General features: G+C 47.1%; 1 pseudogene; it reads right to left on the reverse strand.

The window, feature by feature from the left end:
* Nucleotides 1-14,656: 14,656 nt before the first annotated feature.
* Nucleotides 14,657-17,493, reverse strand: LOC147963739 (uncharacterized; annotated as a pseudogene).
* Nucleotides 17,494-24,736: the final 7,243 nt, after the last annotated feature.

Consider the following 24,736-nt stretch of genomic DNA (forward strand, 5'->3'; position numbering starts at 1 on the left):
CTTGTTCTTCTAAAGAGAACTCATCCAGAAAGTAGTGATCACGGCCTTGGCATGGGTCTCATGGTCCGCGTGGCGGGCCGCTTCCCAGTGGTCCCAGCTCGTGGCCAAAACCCGATGAGCCGGCTGCCTGACTGGATCCGGACAATACAACCCCGGCCAGTATAACTTCAGCAAGACGGTGATGAGGCCGTTGGGAATACGGACCCCTTTAGAATATATTCAGTTGCTGCAAAAGAATGAACTATTAGCATGTGACAAGCAAAATAAATAACAACCGGAATAAGCATGTGACAAGCAAAATAATGAACCACTTACTCTTTTCTCGTGGGCTCAATGAGCCACTTCTGCTCCTCAGTAGCCGGAACCTGCTTTGGTAGCTTTGCGTTACCACGCAGCCACCCCTTCTTGTCAACCCCCTTCCCGTCACCACCATCATCCCCGCCACCACCCTCCTCCTCGCCTGCCTCCCCCTCCCCAACCTCCTCCCCAACCTCCTCCTCCTCCTCCTCCTCCACCACCACCACCACCTCCTCCTCCTCCTCCCTAGAGTGTACCTCACTAGAGGAGGGCCTCGAAGACAACACCCCTAAGTCGGTGAGGGTGCGCTCTTTCTGGCCGCGACCCCCTGTAGTGGCTCTCCCCCCAGCACCTCGTCCTCTAGAGGCTCTACCCCCCCCTCCTCCTCTAGGGGCACCTCTCCCTCGACCTCCCTGTGAGGAGTCATCGTCAAGTAGCCGAGGGGGAGGATTACGTGCTCGACCACTCCGACTAGGCAGGCCGACGACCTTGCGTAGGAAACCCACGCCGTCGGCCTTCCCCTTGCCCATGTTCCACGAACCTGCATTGAAAAGATAAGAAGCAATTAGTAAAGTAATGAAATGAAGGAAAAGGCATGATAATAAACACATTAATAATAAGGCATAAAAAGGCATATTCCTAAACTATAGAAAAAATACTTGAAACGTACATCTGCTAGAACCCATATGAATCATCACTGTTGTAACCTCTTTCTCGGTCCGTCTCATCATCACTATCAATCATATCATCTTCGTTGTCCGACGGAGGTGGAGGCTCTTCCTCGTCGTCAGCGTCTTCGTTTAACTTTTCTAGCATAAGTATGTCATTTTCATTGACAATGGTCTCACCATCATTCCGTGCATCGTCAACATTTGGGTCCACATCATCATCACCCAATGGTCTACCGTCATCGTTTCTAACCACATCATCATCATCATCATCAGGTTGCTCTTGATAGAACACTCCCTCGTATGTCATGGGGTTAATGTTGTAGTAATCGTCTTCATTCGGGTCTGGTAGCTTACCATGTGGCGACACCTTGAACACAACTTCCCAACCCTTTAGATACACTTTTTGGCATGGGTAAGGCAGATAATATACTTGTGTAGCTTGGGTAGCCGCAATGAAGAGATCGGCTCCGGCATAGACGGTTGATGGTTTAACTTCGACCAAACCAATGGAAGGTGTATGTTTTACCCCCTCCCGCGGATCGAACCATCGGCATTTGAACACAGGAAGACTTAGGGTCTCACGCCCCTGGCGGAATTTAACCTCGTATATATTTTGTACCCTTCCGTAGTAGTCTACTGAATTTTGACCGAGGGTGTACACTCCAGTATTTATAGTTTTGGGATCGGGGCGCCTGTTTTGGTGCTCCTCTGTATGGAAGCGATACCCATTCACATCATACTTTTTACATGTCATGACGGCAGGGTCAAAACCCATGGAAACCCATCTCAATTCATCATTCATAGATATGTTCGGATCTTTTCCCTACAAGTAAATTGTTGCGTGCATTAGTTCGGTTAACTAATAAATGTTGAAGTAGGTATTTAATAGGGGAGTATGGAAAATTACTTTCTCCATGAACCAAGCAACAAAATTTTTACGTCCAGGGTTTCCATGACGGAGAAGAGTAAGTGCCTCCGCCTCAGTAGGAGGATTCACTCCCGTCCATTCTTCTTGAACGAAATCACTAAAAAAAGATAAGCGGTGTTAGACCGGGACTAAGTGAACATGAAACATGATGATGTGGAAGACATAAAGGAATGGTGTAGTGGTATTACCTCATCCACACTTCCTCAACTTCCTTGATTTTGTGCAAGATATAGAACATGAGGTCCTCCCACTCTTGTCGTCGCATGTTATAAGATTTCGAGGCCCCAGCCCTCCCACCTTGCGCGTTGAATAGATCGAGCCTGGGTTGATACTTGGGCTCTTCTATATTGTATCGAGGCACCTTGTTATGCAGATGGGGAACGTGGTCTGGATAGTATGATGTCCTGAGGTCTGACACCTCCTCTAGGATAACTGCCTCAGCTATGGAAGCTTCAATCTTAGCTTTGTTTCCACATTTCCGTCGGAGATGCTTGTTCTGCCTCTCAGGGTCGTACTGCCAGCGATTTTGCACAGGGCCCCCCAACAATACCTCGTTCGCGAGGTGCAGAATGAGATGTGTCATCGGAGTAAAGAAGCTTGGCGGAAAGATCTTCTCTAGCTTGACTATCAACTCCGGTGCCTTCTTATGCAATTTTTCAATCACCTTTTTACTTACTTCTTTAGCACAGAGCGTGCGGAAGAAATGGCTAAGCTCGGCAAGCACTCGCCAGACATGCTCGGGGACATAGCCTCGAACCATCACCGGCATTATCCGCTCAATCCATACATGGTAGTCATGACTCTTCAGACCGGTCACTTTGCCCGTTGAAAGATTGACTCCCTTACTTATATTCGATGCATAACCATCGGTGAACTTCAAATTTTGTTTCAGCCAGATAAGTATTTCTTTTTTTTCTGGCGGTTTAAGGACAAAGTCAGCATCTGGCTTGAACCAGTTTTTTCGACCGCCTGTGGGAGGCTTCATGTTCAGGCGTGGTCTATCACAAATTCTCTGTTGATCGGCTCTAGCTTTTACGTTATCCTTCGTCTTATCAGGAATGTTGAGGATCGTGTGGAAAAGGGACTCTGCCACATTCTTCTCGATGTGCATCACATCAATATTGTAAGGAAGTTTGAGGTCCTTGAAATAGGGAAGCTGCGAGAAGGGGGTAATGTGCGTCCAGTTGTGCGTCTCACCATATCCCTCGAAGCCTTTGGCTTTGGCTTTGCCTTTGCCTTTGACTTTAGGCTTGAGAGATTTTAGCTGAGCAAGAACATCTGCCCCCGAAGATGTTGGAATCTTGGTTACTTCATGAACAACCCGGCCTTTCGTGAAGTTCTTCTTGTCTTCCCTGTCTGGATGATCTGGAGGGAGGAACTGTCGATGCAGGTCAAAGGCTACATACTTGCCACCCTTACTCAGCCAAATCATTCGCAGAGCCTGCATGCACACTGGGCATGGCATCTTACCACTTGTACACCATCCGCAGAATAGAGCATAGCTGGGAAAGTCATGCATGCAATAGTGCAACCAAACTTTCATCAAGAAATTTCTCTGCAGATCCCGGTCGTATGTCAACCTCGGAAAGTACCAAGAATGGTGCAAAGCATCCATAAGCGGCTGCATAAACACACCCAATTGCTTCCCCGGGTAGTCAGGCCCCGGAATGATGAGCGACAAGAACATGGTCTTCCGTTGCATTAGGGCACCGGGAGGAAGATTGAGCGGAATTACAAACACAGGCCAGCAGCTGTATGGATTGGACGACATACCATATGGATTCAACCCATCACCTGATATGGCTATTCTGACGTTCCCAGCCTCGGCTGCTTCCTCGGGGTATTCTTCATCGAATGACTTTCATGCTTCCCCTCCCGATGGATGTACGATTTTTTTTGGATTGTACCTTATACCTTCCTTGTGCCACTTCATCATTTTGGCAGACTCCTTCGTGATGAAAAGGCGCTGCAGTCTTTTTATAAAATCGAGATACCGAAGAACCTTAACGGGGATGGTTAGCTGCTTTTTCTCACCATCCTCACCGACCACCTCAATGTACCGAGACGAACCACACTTCCTACAGTACTTGTCATCCGCATACTCATGCCTAAACAAAAGGCAATTCTTCGGGCAAACATCTATTTTCTCATAATCCATAGAGAGTGCCTTCATGATTTTCTTTGTATCGTACATGCTTTTCAGCAGTTCATGACCCTCAGGGAGGCTGTTAGCCCATACTCCCAGGAATGCTTCGAAGCATTTCTGGCTACAGCCATACTCAGCCTTGACTGCAATTAGTTGCGAGATGGCATCCAGCTGAGATATTTTCGCACCCGCATAAAGAGGTTTCTTCGACGAGGCCAAGACCTCCAAGAAGGCCTTTGCGGTTGCCTCCGGCTCCTCCGGTTCATTCTCTGAAGGTGTCGCATTTGCCGTTTCTGCAACAATGACATCATCTAGCATGTCCCTGACCCCGTCGTCCTCATATCCATCGATGCGTTGTCGCATCACCTCCTCTCTACCACGGTCCTGCTCGGCTATGTTTATCGGCGGCATGTCAAAGTTTGGCATATATCCGTGTGTGCGAAGGTGCTCACTCATGTCCGTCTGATTTCTACGGTGACGTCTGGCACATCTCGCACAGGGGCATGGTGGGATAATTCTCATTGGACGACGGAATATCTCCTTCAAATACACATCGGTTTTCGCGATCCACTCTGATGTTACTCGATTCCGACGGATAAAACCACTGTACATCCACTGATTATCTGCCATCCTCTGCTTTTTTGCAACCCACACAACATAATTAAGGATTCACTTAAATTAATCACATCAAATTTTCAGTTTCTACCGCGTTTAATCCACCTACATCTCTAATAGGTAAAGATGGGTCCCAATCCCACCCGAGGATGTGTAGATTGAGTACGTTCTCCATTCTACCCCGTTCCGAGACAAAATTTCGGCAGCACCTCCCCGCTGTTCTCTAGATACACGTCTCGGCAAATAGCCGAGAGAATGTGCTCCGGAGAACAATGGGGAGGCGCCGCCGAAATCCTGTCTCAGAACGGGGTAGAACATGGAGAACATACCCAATCTACACATCCTCGGGCTGTCCATGGAAAACGCTGGACAATCCGAAAGAGCTGCGGTGATAAATATGCAATTGAATGCATATTTATCGATGCAACCCTTTCGGACGGGAGACGCCTAGGTTACGTCAATTGACTTGAGAATGAAATCTAGTGATATGAAAAATTGGAGGAGATGGACTTGTAGCTCACCCTCGGCTGTAGAGGAAGTAGTCGAACAGCAGAGGGATGCTCAGGGGGACCAACGTGCCGGACAACGGTCACTCCAATGAAATGCGAAACCACAAAGCCTGCAAATTCCATCGCGACAAAAAATTAGAACATCACAACTCATAGAGCATATTTAAAACATTTAAACATGCATTCATTTATTTTTGCATCATGTAGGCAAAAAAACTAACAACATTAACAATATATTCATCATCGTCATCACATATTCATCATCATCATTATCACCTATTCGTCTAACCAAATTTTTTACTACCTATATTCATCATTGTCATCACATATTCATCATCGCCGTCACATATTCATCATCGTCACCAAATTTTTTTCAAGGTATGCAACATATAGCATCTCATCTAACCAAATTTTTTTACTACCTATCTCACTATCTATCTAACTATCTACCTATCTAACTATCTATCTAACTATGTATCTAACTATCTAAATTACTAAAAAAACACTAAAAACTTCAAAAAAATCACCTTCGAGAGGGCCGACCGGAGTTGGGGCGGGGAGGCGCGGGGTAGGGGCGGGGCGGCCGGCGCAGGGTCGGGGCGGGGCGGCCGGCGCGAGGTCGGGGCAGGGAGCCGCGGGGTCGGGGCGGGGCGGCCGGAGTGGGGGCGGGGAGGCACGGGGTCGGGGCGAGGCGGCCGGAGTTGGGGCGGGGAGGCGCGGGGTCGGGGCGGCCGGAGTCGGGGCGGGGCGGCGCGGGGTCGGGGAGGGGCGGCGCGGAGTCGGGGCGAGGCGGCGCGGGCGGCGGCGGGCTCGGGGCGGGGCGGCGCGGGGTCGGGGCGGGGTTGGGGCGGGGAGGCGCGGGCGGCGGCGTGCTCAGGGCGGGCGGCGGAGGTGGTGGGCGGCGGCGCGGGTGTGGGTCGGGGAGGGAGAGGGAGAGGGAGATGGCGAATGGGTGGTGTGGGGGCGAACCGCAAGGGGATAAGGCCGGCCCTATGACGACGGCCTGGCCGTTGGCATAGGCCCGCCACTTTGCCACGTCATCGATCCGTGGACATGTGCGTTTCTATGCCGACGGCAAGGCCGTCGGCATAGATAGGAGGCCTATGCCGACGGCTATGCCGTAGGCATAGATGGCAACTGCTTTTTTTAAAAAAAATAGTCCCACCTCGCCGAGGGAAAAGCAATTTGACCTGTTTAAATAGTTCACTAATCCATACGTTATAAGCTCCGGTATTCATTAGACTTACATGAAGAAAATGGACAGTTGCTGTGAACTTTTCAGTGCTCGGGCACCGGGTGTGCCCGGGCAGCCGGCCCGGTGCCCGAGCACTAAAAGGTTCACAGCAATTGTACATTTTCAATGATGAATACCGGAGTTTTTAATCAATTTAATTATTACATTTTTAGATTCTTAGTTTACCGTCTGTATGGGACCCAGCACCTGGAGGGGGGAAACGGACGCGTGGGGTCTACACGGAGGGGATCTTGCTGTGGGTCTGGCCCGGATGTTGCTCCAAAGTGTTCCTATGGGCTGACCTACCACAACCGGCTGGATAGGTCCACTGCTCAAAGCCCGTCCATGCAAAGTCAAAGGGCTAGATCCCGTGATCAGACGCTACAGGGTTAGGCGGGACGGGGGCCCTGGGGGGGTAGCAATGCCACCTGAGCATCGCACCAGGCCCTGATACATGCGGGGTGGTGTGGTGGAATGTCCGAAGAGGCGGCACGCGTCTCCGGGGGGTGCCCCCCTCACGAACGGTGATGCCACGGTATTAGACGTTCTGCGGTAACGATGCCATCGCCGTCCGTGAGGGGGGGGGCCACGCCCCGGAGACGCGTCCCGCCTCTTCGGACATGCCACCACACCACCTAGCATGTATGAGGGCCCGGTGCGATGCTCCGGTGGCATTGCTACCCCCCAGTGCCCCCGTCCCGCCTAACCCTGTAGCGTTTGACCACGGGATCTACCCCTTTGACTTTGCACGGACGGGCTTTGACCAGTGGACCTCCCCACCTGGTTGTGTTAGGTCATCCCATATGAACACTTTGGAGCAACATCCGGGCCAGACCCACAGCAAGATCTCCTCGGTGTAGACCCCACGCGTCCGTTTCCCCCCTCCAGGTGCCGGCGCCGTCCGTGAGGGGGGCACACCCCGGACACGCGTGCCGGGCGTTTGCAACCGCCACAACACTTCCAGACTTGTGAGAGGCCACCGGCGCAAGATTTGGCGGCATGCTAGCCCCCGGAGGCCGCCGGCCACAGCCGTAGACGCGCGAAGGGCAATCCGCGTAGAGGGAATTTTTCGGATACTTCTCCATCACCAAAAATTATGAAAAAATACCATCGTTCCTATAGCACATGTGCCCACGTCGTGCAAAAAAACTCATGATTTTATCGCGCTCCGAGTATTTAGTAATATTGACGCCGCATCGTTACCGCAGAACGTCTACTACCGTGTCATCGCCGTCCGTGAGGGGGGCCACGCACCGGAGACGCGTACCGCCTCTTCGGACATGCCACCACACCACCCCGCATGTATGAGGGCCCGGTGCAACGCTCCGGTGGCATTGCTAGGGCCCCGTCCCGCCTAACCCTGCAGCGTTTGACCACAGGATCTACCCCTTTGACTTTGCACGGACGGGCTTTGACCAGTGGACCTCCCCACCCGGTTGTGTTAGGTCAGCCCATATGAACACTTTGGAGCAACATCCGGGCCAAACCCATAGCAAGATCCCCTCCGTGTAGACCCCACGCGTCCGTTTCCCCCCTCCAGGTGCCGGCGGCGGCGCCGTCCGTGAGGGGGGCACACCCCGGACACGCGTGCCGGGCGTTTGCAACCGCCACAACACTTCCAGACTTGTGAGAGGCCGCCGGCGCAAGATTTGGCGGCATGCTAGCCCCCGGAGGCCGCCGGCCACAGCCGTAGACGCGTGAAGGGCAATCCGCGTAGAGGGAATTTTTCGGATACTTCTCCATCACCAAAAATTATGAAAAAATACCATCGTTCCTATAGCACATGTGCCCACGTCGTGCAAAAAAAACTCATGATTTTATCGCGCTCCGAGTATTTAGTAATATTGACGCCGCATCGTTACCGCAGAACGTCTACTACCGTGTCATCGCCGTCTGTGAGGGGGGCCACGCACCGGAGACGCGTCCCGCCTCTTCGGACATGCCACCACACCACCCCGCATGTATGAGGGCCCGGTGCGATGGTCCGGTGGCATTGCTACCCCCCAGTGCCCCCGTCCCGCCTAACCCTGTAGCGTTTGACCACGGGATCTACCCCTTTGACTTTGCACGGACGGGCTTTGACCAGTGGACCTCCCCACCCGGTTGTGTTAGGTCAGCCCATATGAACACTTTGGAGTAACATCCGGGCCAGACCCACAGCAAGATCCCCTCCGTGTAGACCCCACGCGTCCGTTTCCCCCCTCCAGGTGCCGGCGGCGGCGCCGTCCGTGAAGGGGGCACACCCCGGACATGCGTGCCGGGCGTTTGCAACCGCCACAACACTTCCAGACTTGTGAGAGGCCGCCGGCGCAAGATTTGGCGGCATGCTAGCCCCCAGAGGCCGCCGGCCACAGCCGTAGACGCGCGAAGGGCAATCCGCGTAGAGGGAATTTTTCGGATACTTCTCCATCACCAAAAATTATGAAAAAATACCATTGTTCCTATAGCACATGTGCCCACGTCGTGCAAAAAACTCATGATTTTATTGCGCTCCAAGTATTTAGTAATATTGACGCCGCATCGTTGCCGCAGAACATCTACTACCGTGTCATCGCCGTCCGTGAGGGGGGCCACGCACCGGAGACGCGTCCCGCCTCTTCGGACATGCCACCACACCACCCCGCATGTATGAGGGCCCGGTGCGACGCTCCAGTGGCATTGCTACCCCCCCCCCCCCAGTGCCCCCGTCTCGCCTAACCCTGTAGCGTTTGACCACGGGATCTACCCCTTTGACTTTGCACGGACGGGCTTTGACCAGTGGACCTCCCCACATGGTTGTGTTAGGTCAGCCCATATGAACACTTTGGAGCAACATCCGGGCCAGACCCACAGCAAGATCCCCTCCGTGTAGACCCCACGCGTCCATTTCCCCCCTCCAGGTGCCGGCAGCAGCGCCGTCCGTGAGGAGGGCACACCCCGGAGCCCCAAGACGGGCGTCTACGCATGCATGAACACTTTCACATATGCATCGGGACCCGTGCGATGTTTCGGTGACATAGCTACACCCCGAATCCCCCCACCAACCAGAATTCCTTCTGTGTCGACCGTTTCCCCCCTCCGTGACACGGCGATAGCGAAGTTCGTAACGGGGGGCAATCGATATACCATCGGGTATGTTTTTTAGATAAGGCATAATTATCTTATGCAAAAGCAAAAACTAAAATAAAGTAAAAATAACAAAACAAAGTAAAAATAAAAAAATAAAATAAAATACACGTATGCCGACGGCCTTGTGTACACACGCAGGTTGTCCCACGGATCGATGACGTGGCGTGGCACACGGATCAATGACGTGGCGAAGGGGCCTATGCCGACGGCTGTGCCGTAGGCATATCTCTGCCACAGATAAAATAAAAAATTAAGTAAAGTAAACATATGCCGACGGCCTTGTGCACACACGGATCGATGACGTGGTGTGGCACACGGATCGTTGACGTGGCAGAGGGGCCTATGTCGTAGGCATACCTCTGCCACAGATATGCCGACGGCCACCGTTACCGCCCGTCAGCGTAGGATAAACGCCGTCAAGTGGTCAGCACTGACCGGGGAGGTGGGCGCGGGCTATGCCGACGGCCTGTCCTATGCCGACGGGGCCCGTAGGCGTATCTCGGGCGGTCCCGACGGCCTCGTCTATGCCGACGGCCCCGTCGGCATAGATGGATGTATGCCGACGGCTTTTCTACGCCTACGGACTATCCTTGGCCGTCGGCATAGGTCCGGCGATGCCGACGGGGGCCGTCGGCATAGATTTGGCCGTCGGCAACCCCAGTTTTTCTGGTAGTGATGTGGACCTTCTCATGAAGTGTTCCTCTGTATATTCTTTATTTTCTTTGATTTGTTGCACCAGGACTTTTTAAGTAATTGCTCGCTCTCTTGGGTATTTGTATGCCGCGAACATTATGGCTTGTTTCTGTTTTCTTTCCGACTTGATCGTCTTCTCTGCATGCCTTCGCTTAATTTCATGTCCTCTCCTTCTGAAGGCACGTCCATGATATTAACTACATCCTCTATATTTATCTTCAACTGTTTTCTCTCGACAACGAATGACTCAACTTCCGTACTGTCTGGTGACCAATTTGAATATCACATAGATGTAGTAACCCCTTAAGAATAGAGTTTGCAATCTTTTCCCTCTAGCCATCCAAGACTTTCCAAATAAGGTCATAAATAGCACCTTGATAGCAGACCATTGTTTTCTGTACGTAAATCTAAACTACTAATAAAAGAGCAAACATAAACTCCTCTAAAACCACACAGCAAACTGTACACAAGATAATCAGAGCCCTCGGATCAAATCAAGTTAAACATATCCTACTGTCCATATTAAGCAAATGGTCTATCGTCCAGATCAACGGCTCACGTCAAATGTTCTGCCGAGCAGACGTCCCGGTCTGCCAATAGTCTGCTTCCCCCGATCCGCGCAGCCTCGCCCATAACACATGATTTGCGGATCGGCTGCACGCTTGCCGCCACCATCTTCGCTGCCTCCTCGAGATGATGCCGCCCCATCTCCCCCCACCCCGTTGCTACGAAAGTCCCAATCGACCCCGTCTCTCTTCTGAGAAAGCCGCCACCGCTCGCCGCCCCGCCCTCAAATTCCTCTCCACTCCATATCGCGTTCCCCTGCCCATGTCGGATGGATCCAGAGGAGGAGTTTGCCTGCCGTCCCGTGGCTTGAGTCACCCATGTGAGAGAGATAGATAGGAGAGAAGGAGGAGCGCGGAGGAGGCGGTGTGCGGGATCTGCATGGTGGATCTGTTCAAGGGGAGCGACGCCATGAAGCTGGAAGGGTCCTGCAAGGGTGAGCTCGCTCTAGCCCAAACAGGCTGCACCCTCAAATGGTTCGGCATCAAGGGCACCAGGATTTGCGAGGTGCCCCCTAACCTCCCCATCACCCTCCTCTTACAACTGCTCATCAGGACGCCGCCCTGCCAAGGCTTCTTCCATGGGTGCCGCGGGAGCACGCGTGGACACAGCCACCTCGCGCCCCAGTGGCTTGACGCCACGCCCCTGGATGCCAGCACTGCCCTGCCCCTCAGCAGCTTCACAACAACAAGTGAATTAGGGATTAGCGACTGAAGATTTTATCTCTGCAATTTTAAGGACATAATGCATGATTAGAACACAAGTTTGGGTATAAGTTTGATGATACACATTAGTAAATTTGGGGATCATTCTGTTGATTTCATATTATGCCTATTAATTATAGGACCAGTAACACATGTTTCTTTTGCCTGAGTATGTTAATTTAATTATAGAAAGATTACTCTCATTAGTTTTTGCATTGCATATCATTTATTTCTGAAGATTGAATAGTACCCTGCAGTCAGAAATAAGGGTTGTTGTGACTTACTGAAAAATATGCCATCTCCCCTGTATTTCTACACTAGCGACTTGTATATTTTCTTTTGTACTCTACTCAAGTTTGGCTCCTGCCTCCTTTACTCAAGCTACACTTGTGATTCATCTCCTTTGCCAGACTGCTACTTGGTACCAGCTCTACTTGTTTGTGTTTTATCTTTGTTATTATGCAGTCTTACATTGCCGTTTATGGCACCAAGGCCTGCACCTCAAGACCAGACACTCATAACTTGTGTGTAGCTTGTAGGGTTCAGGATTTGATTTTTTTTTCCAGTTTCTTTTCTATGGACAGTGTATGGCACCTGGAAGATGATTCTGTGAACTTTATGTGACATGCTATTTTTCCTGAGTGATGCATAAGCAAGAAAACCTAGCTAGGTCATCTTAATATAATAGGAAATAGGACATGCCTGGTTGTTTCTTAATTCTTAACTTTGTTTATTTGGCACATGGAAGGACATAGAGTGACACTTTATAGATGTACATTTGCTATTCTTAATGTCTTCAGTTGAAAAATAAATGTGATATTCCTTGTGTTGGCACCGTGCAAGTTACATGTCAATAGAATTGAATCACAGAGAGATGCATCATTAGGTGAAATTTTTAATGAGTGACAGACAAAATACAAGGGGCAAAACTGAAGCAAGAATACCACTAACCTGCATGATCTGAACGGCATGTGGAATACCAAAAGGTCTTTTCCTACCATGCGGCCCAGTTTGGAACTTGATGAATTCGTAAATTCCTGCAGCAAGACAACAACTACCTTGTTTCCAATGATCCATTGAAAGGCATAGACATGCTTTGATTTTTCTTTCCGGTATAGTTCTGAATTTTATTTTACTTCTTTTTCAGGGAAATAGTTCAGATTGTGTTTTTATGATTGATTAATCAACAACTCCATTGTTCGTTCTGACCCATTGCAAGGGATATATGTTGATATTTTTTTCAGTTTGTTCCACGACTGTTTCGTTCAGATTATGTCTCTTTTTTTCACAAATAATATGGACAGTGTGTGGCATTTAGTTGATAGCTGTGTCCAATTTACAGAAGTTGCTACGTAAGATGATAGTTGTCTGAAAACAGATCCTGTACACGTGAAGTCCAGCATGGTTCAGTGAAGACCCCCTTTATCTAACCTGAGCAAAGAGTACGACAGACACAATTTTTTACCACATCAGTTGTTCAGATCAAAACAGAAAAGAGTAAAATTCATCAACAGTCACTAAGCTCGTTCGTCGCGTGCAAAAAAGTCACTGAATTCAGAAACTGTAATGTTCGGGTTCACAAACTTGTTCCGCGTGCGCACATACGGTCACCGCGTCCGTTTTCATACGTATTTTGCTTGCGTGGTGTTGTCTCACTCGCTGTACGTTGCCACCTCATCATTCGAGGGACTGCAGCAGCGAAATATCGCGACGGGAGGGTGCTTTATGCAAAATGCCACGGCGGGCCAATTTCCCAAATTTCCGCCGCATCCCTAACCCTAAATCCCCAATTTCTCTGTTCTTCTTCGTCTCGTCGCTTCCTCCTCTGTTTCCTCCTCTGTTTCCTCCTCTCTTTTCCGTCATATCTTTTCCGCCGATTGTTCATCCTCTTCGCCATGGCAGGCCTCGGTAGCTCGTCCGCCGCCAACTCCGGGAGGCGCCTCCCTTTAATCGATTGCTCGGACTGCACAAGGTATCATCATTGACCTCGTAGTAGCATCTCTCTCTCTCTCTGTGTGTGTGCGTGTGTGTGTGTCTGTGTGTGGGTGTGTGTGTGTGTGTCTTACATCACTCATGTCTTGTGCAGGTTACATGCGATTTTTGGCACTGGGAGCAGAATTATGAGGCATATCTCATTGAGCATGGTCATCCGAATGATAGTGGACATGAAGATGTAGCTGTACAGGAGATGGAGGCTACCATGTTGAAGAAGAAGAAGGAGGAGGAGGCCACCATGTTGAAGAAGAAGAAGGAGGAGGAGGAGGAGGAGGAGGCCACCATGTTGAAGAAGAAGAAGAAGGAGGAGGAGGAGGAGGAGGAGGAGGACGCAAGGAAGGAGATGGAGAAGGGTGAAATGATGATGTTGATGATGGCACTGTTGAATTTAGGGATTGAAGTAGTTAAGCTGTTGAAATGTGTTATTGTGCTACTGCTTGTGATGGTTGTTGTAGGAGTAGTTGCATTTTGAGATTGCAAAGTTAGTACCTTCTGTAATCCTGACTTGATTTCAATATGTGGCAATGTAATGTTCATGAGTACCAACCTAGGCCATTGTCGAGGCCTTGTCGACAAGCCTTGACAACCCTACCAACTTTGGCCATTGTCGAGGCCTTGTCGACAACCCTCCATAACCCTACCAACCTAGGCCATTGTTGAGGCCTTGTCGACAACCCTTGACAACCCTACCAACTTAGGCTATTGTCGAGGCCTTGTCGACAAACCTCCATAATCCTACCAACTTAGGCTATTGTCGAGGCCTTGTCGACAAACCTCCATAACCCTACCAACCTAGGCCATTTTCGAGGCCTTGTCGACAAGCCTTCACAACCCTACCAACCTAGGCTATTGTCGAGGCCTTGTCGACAAACCTCCAAAACATTGTAAACATAAATTAAATGAAGATGGACAGAGGATCAACTATGACCAGCATCCATTATATATGATCAGCATCAAATATATGAAGGTAAAAGTGGAAAGTGGACATGATATGTACTCCAACAGCATAACCACAGTACTCTCATAATTAACAGTGCACTACAAGTACCATAGAATCTTTGAGAAGCATAAAAGGAGAAACAAGAGTACCATATGATATAACACCATCAACTATTGCTTTACAAGCACCAAAATAAACTCTCTGATGGAGTAGCCAATCACAGTAACACCATCAACTAATGCATTGCAAGGTTCAATCCTTGAATACGTCAAACATGGATGTTCTGGTTCCTGGGTAGTAACCTGTCCAGCTTGAACCAACTCTAGTACTTCTCCTGTCAGCAGTAGCTGCCTTTGCTGCTGCTTGATTTTCCTTCTTCTTCTGTTGCTCAATTCTCTTTTCTTCTGCAGCAGCTGCCTTTGCTGCTGCTTGAGCTAGCTTCTTCTCCTCCTGTGCCTTCCTTTTCTCCTCTGCTGCTTGTGCCTTTCTCTGTTGTGTTTCAAGCTTCTTTTGTTCTGCAGCTTCTTTCTTCCTCTGAAGTTTCTCCGCAGCTATAGCCTTCTTCTCTTGTGCTTTCTTGTCTGCTTCTTGTAGCTTCCTCAGGACTTCTGCTTCTTTCTTCTCTTCAAATTGCCTCAATTTCTCTTTTTTCATTTGTTCTGCTTTTTGGGCAATACTGGTTCCCACAGATGGACCAGAGGCAACAGCTTCTCTTGCAGTAGCAATGAAAGTGGAATCTGGTAATGGCCCTGGGTGAGTTCTTGGTTGAGTAGGAGGTGGAAGCTGCAAAAAGTTAAGCCATGGCATCATGTAAGAACACAACAACAAAGAATACTCTAACAACATTGTATGATCATGCACAATATATGGCCTGGTTTCACATTCTAAACTTACATTGTCCATCATCTCTTTCAACATGGTCTCCTCCAAGTTTGCATATGTGGCTCTCTCATGTTGTCCTAGCAACATATACTCCTGATCACCATGAATTGTATGATCCTGAACATCTTTCCAGTTAGTGCACATAAAAAAGCAACATAATTGTATGTAATGGACACACTGAAGTTACCTGGGTAATCACAGGCTCAGTCTCCTCATCTGACTCAGCTACCACTGTTCTGCCCCTCTTCTTGGGTTGCTTTTTTGGTGGCATGCCAGCTTTGTAAGAACTGCATCCACCTTTGTTGTGGCCTGCAAGACCACAATGGCTGCAATGAATAATGACCCCATGCCTTGACAGCTTCACCCCTCCCTTCTTGCTTGGTTTTTCTTCAGGTTGTTTCCTTCTATTCTTCTTTTTCCTCCCAACTTTCTTTTCATACTTTGGAGGATCAATGTTAGGGCACTGGACAATGTGGTTCCACTCTGTCATGTCTCTAAGTGGCATCAAGAAGTGAGCATAAGCCCTGTTGTAGCTCTGAACTGAGTAGCAAGAATTAACAAAATCCACTGGATTAAGTCTTGCTTCTCTCATACATGCAACTGCATGATGGCATGGAATACCAGTCAAATTCCACCTTTGACAGCTGCATGCCAAGTTCTGCAACTCCACAATGTAATCCCTACCCATGCTAGCAACAGAATAAACACCATCTCCTGCTTCTAATGGATAACAATTGTTGGACAATTCAGTGTACTTGTCCAGTTTCTTTTGAATTTTGGGACATATGGGTCCTGTAAACAATAGTGCTTCATCTCTTTTGTTGCACATCCTTGTTGTGAGCTGGTTGAAAATTCTCTTAATCATTGCTAGAATGGGAAGTTCCCTTGCCTCAAGAATATACCTACATAATGGCATGATCATGTGTTGGAATTTGGAATTTAAGTAAAAAGGTTTGTGAGCTACAGAGCAATGTTGATAAACTAGAGATCAAGGTTTACTTGACTTACTTATTGAAAACCTCAGAAATATTGTTGAGCAGGAGGTCACATTTGGGCCAGTCTCTCTGAAAAGCTTTCACCCACTGGTTAGGGGGTAATTCTTCCAGCCAACTGTATGCATCAATGTTTATGATCTTCATCTCCTCCATTGCCTCATCAAACCTATCAGTTGTTGTGCATCTTGCAATTTTCCATAATTGATTTTTTAGAACTTCTCCTCTGAATTCTTTGTTAAAGTTCTGCCATAGATGTCTCACACAGAATCTATGCTCTGATTAAGGGAAAAACTTTTGTACAGCATTGATCAAGCCCTACAAATAGAGTCAAACATTTGAAAAGTTCATTCAACATGCATATAACTTAGTTAAAATGTAGAAAATACATTACAAACTTGGACAGTAAGTTACCTTCTGTTTGTCTGACATAGAAGTCCACAATGATGTGTCCTGTATTCCAAGATCTTTCTTCAAAGTTTGCATAAACCAGTTCCAGCTCTCTGTGTCCTCAATTCCCACTACAGTAAATGCAAATGGGAATATGCAGTCATTTGGGTCAACTCCAACAGCAGTTAACAAAATTCCTCCACTGTTGGTCTTCAGGTGGCATCCATCCAGACAAATCACTGGCCTGCACCCTCCCATGAAGCCCCTTTTGACTGCATCAAAGCTAAAATAGCAATGCTCAAACCTACCTTGTTCATTGACACCAAGATAGAAAGTACTTCCTGGATTTGCTCTCCTAAGCTCACTTGCAAAGTCCCACAACTTGTTGTATTGGGCATCTTCATCTCCATATATTAAGTTCTGAGCTAACTTCCTTGCTCTGCCAAGCTTTGATCTAGAGAACTTCATGCACCAATCCTTCTGCACTAGCCTTCCTAAATTCATCAAACTGATGTTCTAATCTGCTCTAACAGTCTCAATGTACTTCTCTGCAATGAATCTGTAACTAAAACCCCTGATTTTCCACTTCTTTGCACAAGTGTGCACATCAACTAATCTCTTTATCATGAAGCACTTGCTTCTATTGTCATAAGAAGCCCACATGTACCAGGGGCAACCTTCTTCACACCTAGCAGCAAGTCTCCGTTGGTCATTTGTTGGCATCTGTATAGACACTCTGTTTTTGCAGCTATACTCTTTGATAGCCCTTCTCAGCAATTTAACAGAGTCAAACACTTGCCCTACTTTGAAAGTAGGATTCAACATGTCCTCTGGTGCAAATGTTTTGAACTTCAACCTTAATTCCTCATCATCTGAATCAGGCAACTGTAGGTCCTCTTGTTCTGAATCCTCGCTGGGCTCTACAACTTTCTTCCCTTTCAAATCATGTAGGCCTGCAACTGAATCATCATACAAATCATCATCATCCTCTGATATGTGGTAGTCACTATCCACAAGCTCTGGAACATAGTCCTCATCATCTGACTCTGAATCTGTGTCATAATCTTCATCTAATGGTGACCTCCTTTTCTGACTTTTAGCCCTATTTGCAATATTGTTTGAGTTGTGTAACTCTGACTTCATTGGACTAATGAGAGGTGGCAGCTCAGCTTTAGGGAACCTAACTACATCATCATGAACCTGACCTGTTTCCTGGCTCTGCTTAATGCTATTGTCAGTAGCAACATAGAAGCACAGTAACTTGTTCCCAAGTGCTACTGCACATGACATGTTTTCTGTGTCTTCACATGACCTGATTTCTGCCAAGCCATTGGGCATCATCTCAAATCCAGGCAGAGACCAGAAGACCCTTGCAGACCCAGAAATATCAAAGGATAATTTCCACAGCATGTCTTGGATACTGCTCAACCACCAATACCCTCTATCACAGTAATCAAACCATGCCATTTGTCCATTGATGTAAGACCTGTTTGTGCCTTCTCCAATGAAAAACCCACCATAATTCACAGCCACAGTAAACATATCCTCTAGATCAGCACCTATATGTATAGCAAATAAATTCAGTTAGCACATACAGTCAGGTAGTATATACATTCAGTTTAGTTAATTCAAATAGCTCACAAATTCAGTTAGCTCATACATTCAGTTTAGTTAATTCAAATAGCTCACTAATTCAGTTTACCGCTTGGCTAAAAAATTTAGTTCATATAGATTCAGTTAGCATATAGATTCAGTTAGTAAACATTTTACTGTAGACAAGTTCAGTTAACGCTAACATGTGTCATTCAGTTCCCAATAGAGAAACATAGTCGGGCTTAATTTTTGCATGACTAACATGTGCCAACTGTTACCTTCAAACCGTAGGAAAAAGGCCTAAAACAGAGTCAGTCTTAACCCCCCCTAAAAAACCATACTTTCATAGCTATCAGGGAACAGAACAGAGCCAGGCTTAACCCCCCTCAAAACCATACTTTCTGTACCAGACCAAGCAATGCATCACATCCAAAACGAGGAGCAACAGGGACATGAACACGAGGAACAGGGACATATGAACATGAACACGAGGAGCGGGGGGGTGGCGATCACTCACCGTAGACGGGGGGTGGCTCTCCATCAGGTCGCAGCCGCGGTGCCATGCTTCGAATCGACGGCGAACTCACACGCGTAGGCGCCGCCGCCGCCGCCGTGCGTCAGATTGAAAACCCTAGGCGATCAGCGTCGCCTCCTCCTCTTTCCTTTCCTCCTTTCTCTTCTCTTTCCCTGAATCGACTGGTTTTGAAGCGGGTCGACGGTGTCGAGGTGGGCTCGAGGGGTCTTTCTGCAAACTGCAGTACGAACGTGGTAGCATTTTTGCGATATGGCCCTCCAGTTGCGACATTTCGTTGTTGCAGTCCCTCGAACGATGAGGTGGCAACGTACAGCGAGTGAGACAGCGCCACGCAAGCAAAATACGTATGAAAACGGGCGCGGTGACCGTATGTGCGCACGCGAAACAAGTTTGTCAACCCGAACATTACAGTTTCTGAATTCAGTGACTTTTTTGCACGCGACGAACGAGCTTAGTGACTGTTGATGAATTTTACTCAACAGAAAATGCTACCAAACTGCTCCGCTACATCCGCTGCCGCCTCCTCTTGTGCACCAAAACCTTCACTATCGCCTTCTCATTGCCCATCGGACAAATCTCCTTCTCAAAGCCATTCGCTTCCGCTACCAATAACCTCTTGATTGACATAACTACCACCGATTGCCTGCCTCATCTGTCATCAATGGTTGTACATACTCTGGTGTAGTGTTGAGGTGGGGAACTGGACACCATTGGGAGAGGCTGTTGGTGTTGGAGTCAACTAGGTCTCCAGAAAACAGAGGTTGAGGAGCCTCCAGAAATGCATGCAACAATTGTCATGAACCGGCTGAAAAGAGGAGGCAAACAGAACACAGACAAAATGACACTACTAGAGAAAGTGGCAAAAGGGAGAGGGAGGTCATCCGCTGGTTCAAGATTACATCAGTGCGAAGTACACTCGATCGAAGGCCTAAAGGTCTTAATTCCCTCGCGGCCCTGTGGGCTAGGACTTGGCCCAGTTCATGAGAACACCATGAGAGCAGTCTAAGGAGCAGCGAGCGCTTTCATTTAACTCAGGTGGGGGACGCATTGCCGGAGGGCGGAGCACCGAACAATTTGGTGCATATATAAGATGTATCGGATGTTCATGGTTCTCAAATCACTGTGAAAGTGCATAGCTATCTCAGTTTTACTGTTTTGTAATTTGTCGAGATGTGCGTTGCACGTGCATGATTACTAGTATCACAATAATTATCCGGCTAGAGAGGAGGCAATGTAGTGCGACAAGTTATTATTACCTACTGTACGTGTGTTGTTTGAATAAAATAATATATACATATCTTCTCTCTAGCCGTTGTCGCTTTATTTAAAGAAGCCACGATGGTGACGAGTGATGCACCCTAACATTAGCAGATGACAAAAAAATATTAGAAATTTCATATATATTTTTTGGGCAACGAAATTCCATATCGTACTAGACTCTTTTGGGGGCTTGTATGTACCTGTGCTTTCCACGGCTTCGGTGTGCTAGGAGTGTGTGAATCAGTAATCCCACTTTTCTTCCTCGAAAAATTCGTGCCAGGTGATGCTTGCTCATGAAAGGCACACCACAACAGATACATGTCAATCATATGGGAAAAATTGTAGGAAAAAAAGGGTCAAATCTATGTTCTTATTCCATCCTACATGGCCTAGCTTTAATTAATACTCTCTCCGTTCATTTATCTAAGATGCATTTTTTCCAGCTCGATAACCAAGGCAGCAATTTTTGGAGCATCTGGGACAATACTACCCCTGGTACTACTTGGCCGCTACTACTTGGCCGCTGCATGCAGATTTGGTGTTGGAATCCACTGATTTGGTTTAGCGTTGGAAATCAATTAGGTGCGCCTCCACTGATTTGGCCGCTGCATGCAGATACGCTGCCGGCCTTGCATGGCACATGCAATCCCCGTATCCCAAGAAATCAGCGATGCAAATAACTGTGTTGCCTCCTATAGGAAAAGGAGCTCGCGCGGGAAACAGTAAAAGGGAGGGAAGTCACTTGGCGCCAACAGAATGAAGATTTTAAAATATGTTCTCGAGTACAAAATGAGTCAACTCCGCCTGGTTTTTTTCATTTCCCCCTTCTTCCAGTACGTGGCCAACAGAAAGCATGGTTGATCTAGACTTGCATCCAGCACCTAATTGGGATTCAATTGAGGAGAATGAAGACAGGGCCTGTGATCTTGGATACGACTATGACTGGCTAGCTTCTGACGACTCCGACGACGGTATGTTCTTGTGCAATCTCACCTTTTTGCAGTAATAGCGGGATAATTTTTTCATTGCAGGCTCCATGTAGAAGAAGAGCATTCCCTTCATGACGGCAATGGTGGCGAGCATGATCGACTTCATGCCAGCAAAGAAGCCGACGATGAGGCGGACCTCCTTGAACACACGCGAGCTGCTTCTGCGGAGCACGGGCGACTTGACGTACACACGCCGGCGGAAGACGCGGGGCGCGGCCAAGGCGCAGGCGGGCGCGGACGCGGGCTCGGCCACGGCCAACGTGGCGGCGGGCGGGGACGCGCGCGAGGCCAACATGCAGACGGACCCGGCCACGCAGTGGATGCAACGCAGGCTTCACAGGTACGTACTGTATGTATTCCATTTCCATACTCCTTGAACCAGATTATGTACTCCGGGGTACTACTTGACCCGTTGTGTCACCATCTCTGCTCAGGTCGATCGCCGAGGCGCTGGTGGGCGAGGCCACGCAAAGGATGGAATACAGTGCAAGCCGCCGGTGAATCCATCGGAGAAGTGGTGGCCGGTGTCCTTTTGCACGATGGTTTCCTAACTAAGGATAGGAGCATTTAATTTCCAACGAATGCATTCATGGGTTGGCTTGATTTTAGCGTGAGGGGGCTAGCTTCCATGTACGTGATGGAGGGGTAGAAGAGGGATTATATAAGATTACAGCAAATACACCTTACATTGTGGAAATTTTGTAAAAAAAAAATGCACCTAACATAAAGGAACGGAGGGAGTAAAAGCTTGGTTAATGACGATTATTGGAGGCCGCAAAAAAAGGGGTTGCTTTATTCCCTATACACGATAGATCTACATGTCCTAGCTTAATTAAGAAGAGTTTAGTGAACAATAACAGGGCAATAGAGTTTAGATAGACATAATTCTTTCAGCAAATAAAACAATGACTTGACCAATTGGATGAATTTAAAGTGTTCAACACTAGACCAATTACCACACCAGCAGTGCCACAAAACTAGTCTTTTCAAATAATGAGGACTAATTAGCAGCTACTACAAACTTAAAACCACCACGTACTAATCCATAGATGTTAGCCAAACGTGATTAGCGATTCGTCAGCTAGCAGTACAACCGATTCAGCAAATCCCAACACCCACAAGCTAGCAGTACAACCGATTCAGCTACCGAGTGACAAAAGCATGGCATAAATCGTAGGTCTGACCTTGTGTCCCCTACGACGGCTGCACTCGTGGTATGTGTAGCAGGACTGAAACGACGCAAACCGGCAAGGGCGATGCAAGGGTAGCAAAGACGCCGTCAGGACGGCGACCGGCAGCGATCCTAGGCAGCGGCGCCGACGGGGAAGCATAGGGCTTGAACCTAGCCAGCGGCGGCGATCGGATCATCGTGAGCGGCGGCTCCTATTTATCGTGTAGGTCGACAGTTGTCGACTAAACACGCACCTCTCTCTTCGCTACCTGAATTTGGGCCGGCCAAAGTAGGGCAGGCTCCCTCTTTTTGTTTTGTGAATATTCTACAACATTCCTAGACAGTTTTTTTTCCTTTCGTTCTTTTACGTTTTCTCTTTTCTTTTTTATTTTTTCTTTTTCTTTTTTTCATGTTCATTTTATCTTTTCTTTTTATTTTTCATTATAATTTATTTTATTTTATTGTTTCCTTTTTATTTTTCATTTTGTGAACACCTTTCAAACTCATGCACATTTTTTGAACCGCAATTTTACTTTTGAAATCATGCATATTTTCTAAATTCACGAAGATTTTTTAATTGTGCAGATTTCTAAAAATCGTGATATTTTTTAAATGATGAAAAAAAAAATTAAAAATTTGTGGCATCTTTTGAAATCGTGAACATTCTGTGAAGTCATGAAAAAATTGCAATTTCCTGGACTTTTTTTTTGAAAAGGTGAACATTTTTACAAATTCGTTCAAAAAATTGAAGTTGTGAACATTTTTTCGAGACATATGAAGATTTTTTGATTTCGCAAACATTTTTTCAAAGTCGGGATCATTTTTTTGAATCTATGAACTTTTTGTAAAATTCAAGAACATTTTTCAAGTTTTAACTTTTTTTAAATCCAGAAACATTTTTTTAATTCGTGAATTACTCTTGAAATTCAGAAAAAAAATCCTGTACATTTTTTTGAAGAATCAAAAAGCAAAAACAGAAAAGATAAACAAATAAGGGAAATTGATAAAGAAACCCAGGGCTCCCGGCCCCTCACTGGGCAGGCCCAAAGTGCGCGTGGGGGTAAGAGGGTACACGGTTGCTTGCTATATCGAATACTGGTCAGCCTATGGGCCTTCTATGCAGAAATAAGAGCACTGAGGCCCCCTCCAGGCTTGGGCACCCCTCCCGCCTAGGCCCTAAGCTGGCCCTGTGTCATTAAAGTTTTCTTTATGTATGGAAATAACAGGGTTGTTACTCCATCAAAGTTCAAGGGTGTGTTTGGTTTATGCCCAAGGTTGCCCCATCAAAGCAGTGGCTAGCTAAAATTTTGATTGAGGTTTTCGTTGCCCATGATTTGGCCAATATTGGCAAGAAAAAATGAACTAGGGTTGGCTAGAGTTCATTGGCATGCCAAAAATTTGGCAACAATCCAAACAAAGACTAATCTTTAGGTCATGAGCAAAATTTTGGTAGGGTGCACTTTGGCCACAATCCAAACACACCTGAAGTAACATGGCAGTGGTGTCGGCAGATGAATACGGAGCGTTATTGCTAGGGTTTGCTATCGGACGTATAGTATGCAAATTTCAGTTTCGACAGCCGTGTATATATAAACATCGTCCAGATGTTCTTCTTTTCCTTAACGTTTAATGCCATCTACAACATATAAAACCATATCTTTCTTTTTTTGGCGAATGGTACAAAACCATATCTGTTTCTAAAACATATCTCCATTTAAATCTAAAAATGCAAAAAAAAAACAGTATGATTTCACCACATATACCACTCAAGTCATTTGGACCGACAACTAATAGTGTGAGTCTTCCGGGTCCACTTCGAGTAATCACGACCCACATGTACAAATATGGGTCTTGGGGATATTGTATTGTTAAATCATACAGTATGATTTTCCTTACACATGGACCCTTTAATTTTACTATGTAGTATTATGCTAACATGGTACCATAGTCGAATTATGCAATTAACTTGTTTAAAATAATATAAAAATAAATTTATGTACAAAAATCTGGGTTTGATTTTTTTATTAAGTTTTAAGTAATTTGCTAGATGGAGAAAAGTTTAAACATTTAAAAAGTATAAAGAAAAGAGATAGGCGGCACATTTTGGACTTTTAGGATAGAGGATCAGTTAGAGATGCGCCTCCTTTGATCGTTTATGTTTATGCGCCTCCTTTGATCGTTTCAGGCTGACATCTCAGCATTATTAAGGCAATAATAGAAATCCTTGGATACATAACTTTTTATATTATGATAGTATAAAAAAACATCTTACATTTCGGGACGGAGGAAGTACATGGGTAGCTGTAAAGCAAACCCAGACACCATCAGCCTGATGTTTGCAACTTGAGGTCCCCCGGTTCATGTCTTTTTTCCATCTGAATTTGGCTCATATGTATGTTGTGACCAAGAAATCAGTTGCATCTTCCCGCATAAAGAAAAGGAGAATAAACCAGTTGCTTCTTACCATCACTCAGATTTTAAATCGTTGGGTTAGGTAGTCTAGAATCCATGTTCAGCCGA

The sequence above is a fragment of the Triticum urartu genome, chromosome 6A (assembly GCF_056163025.1).
Source record: "Triticum urartu cultivar PI428250 chromosome 6A, HENAU_Tu73, whole genome shotgun sequence".
NCBI lineage: Eukaryota > Viridiplantae > Streptophyta > Magnoliopsida > Poales > Poaceae > Triticum > Triticum urartu.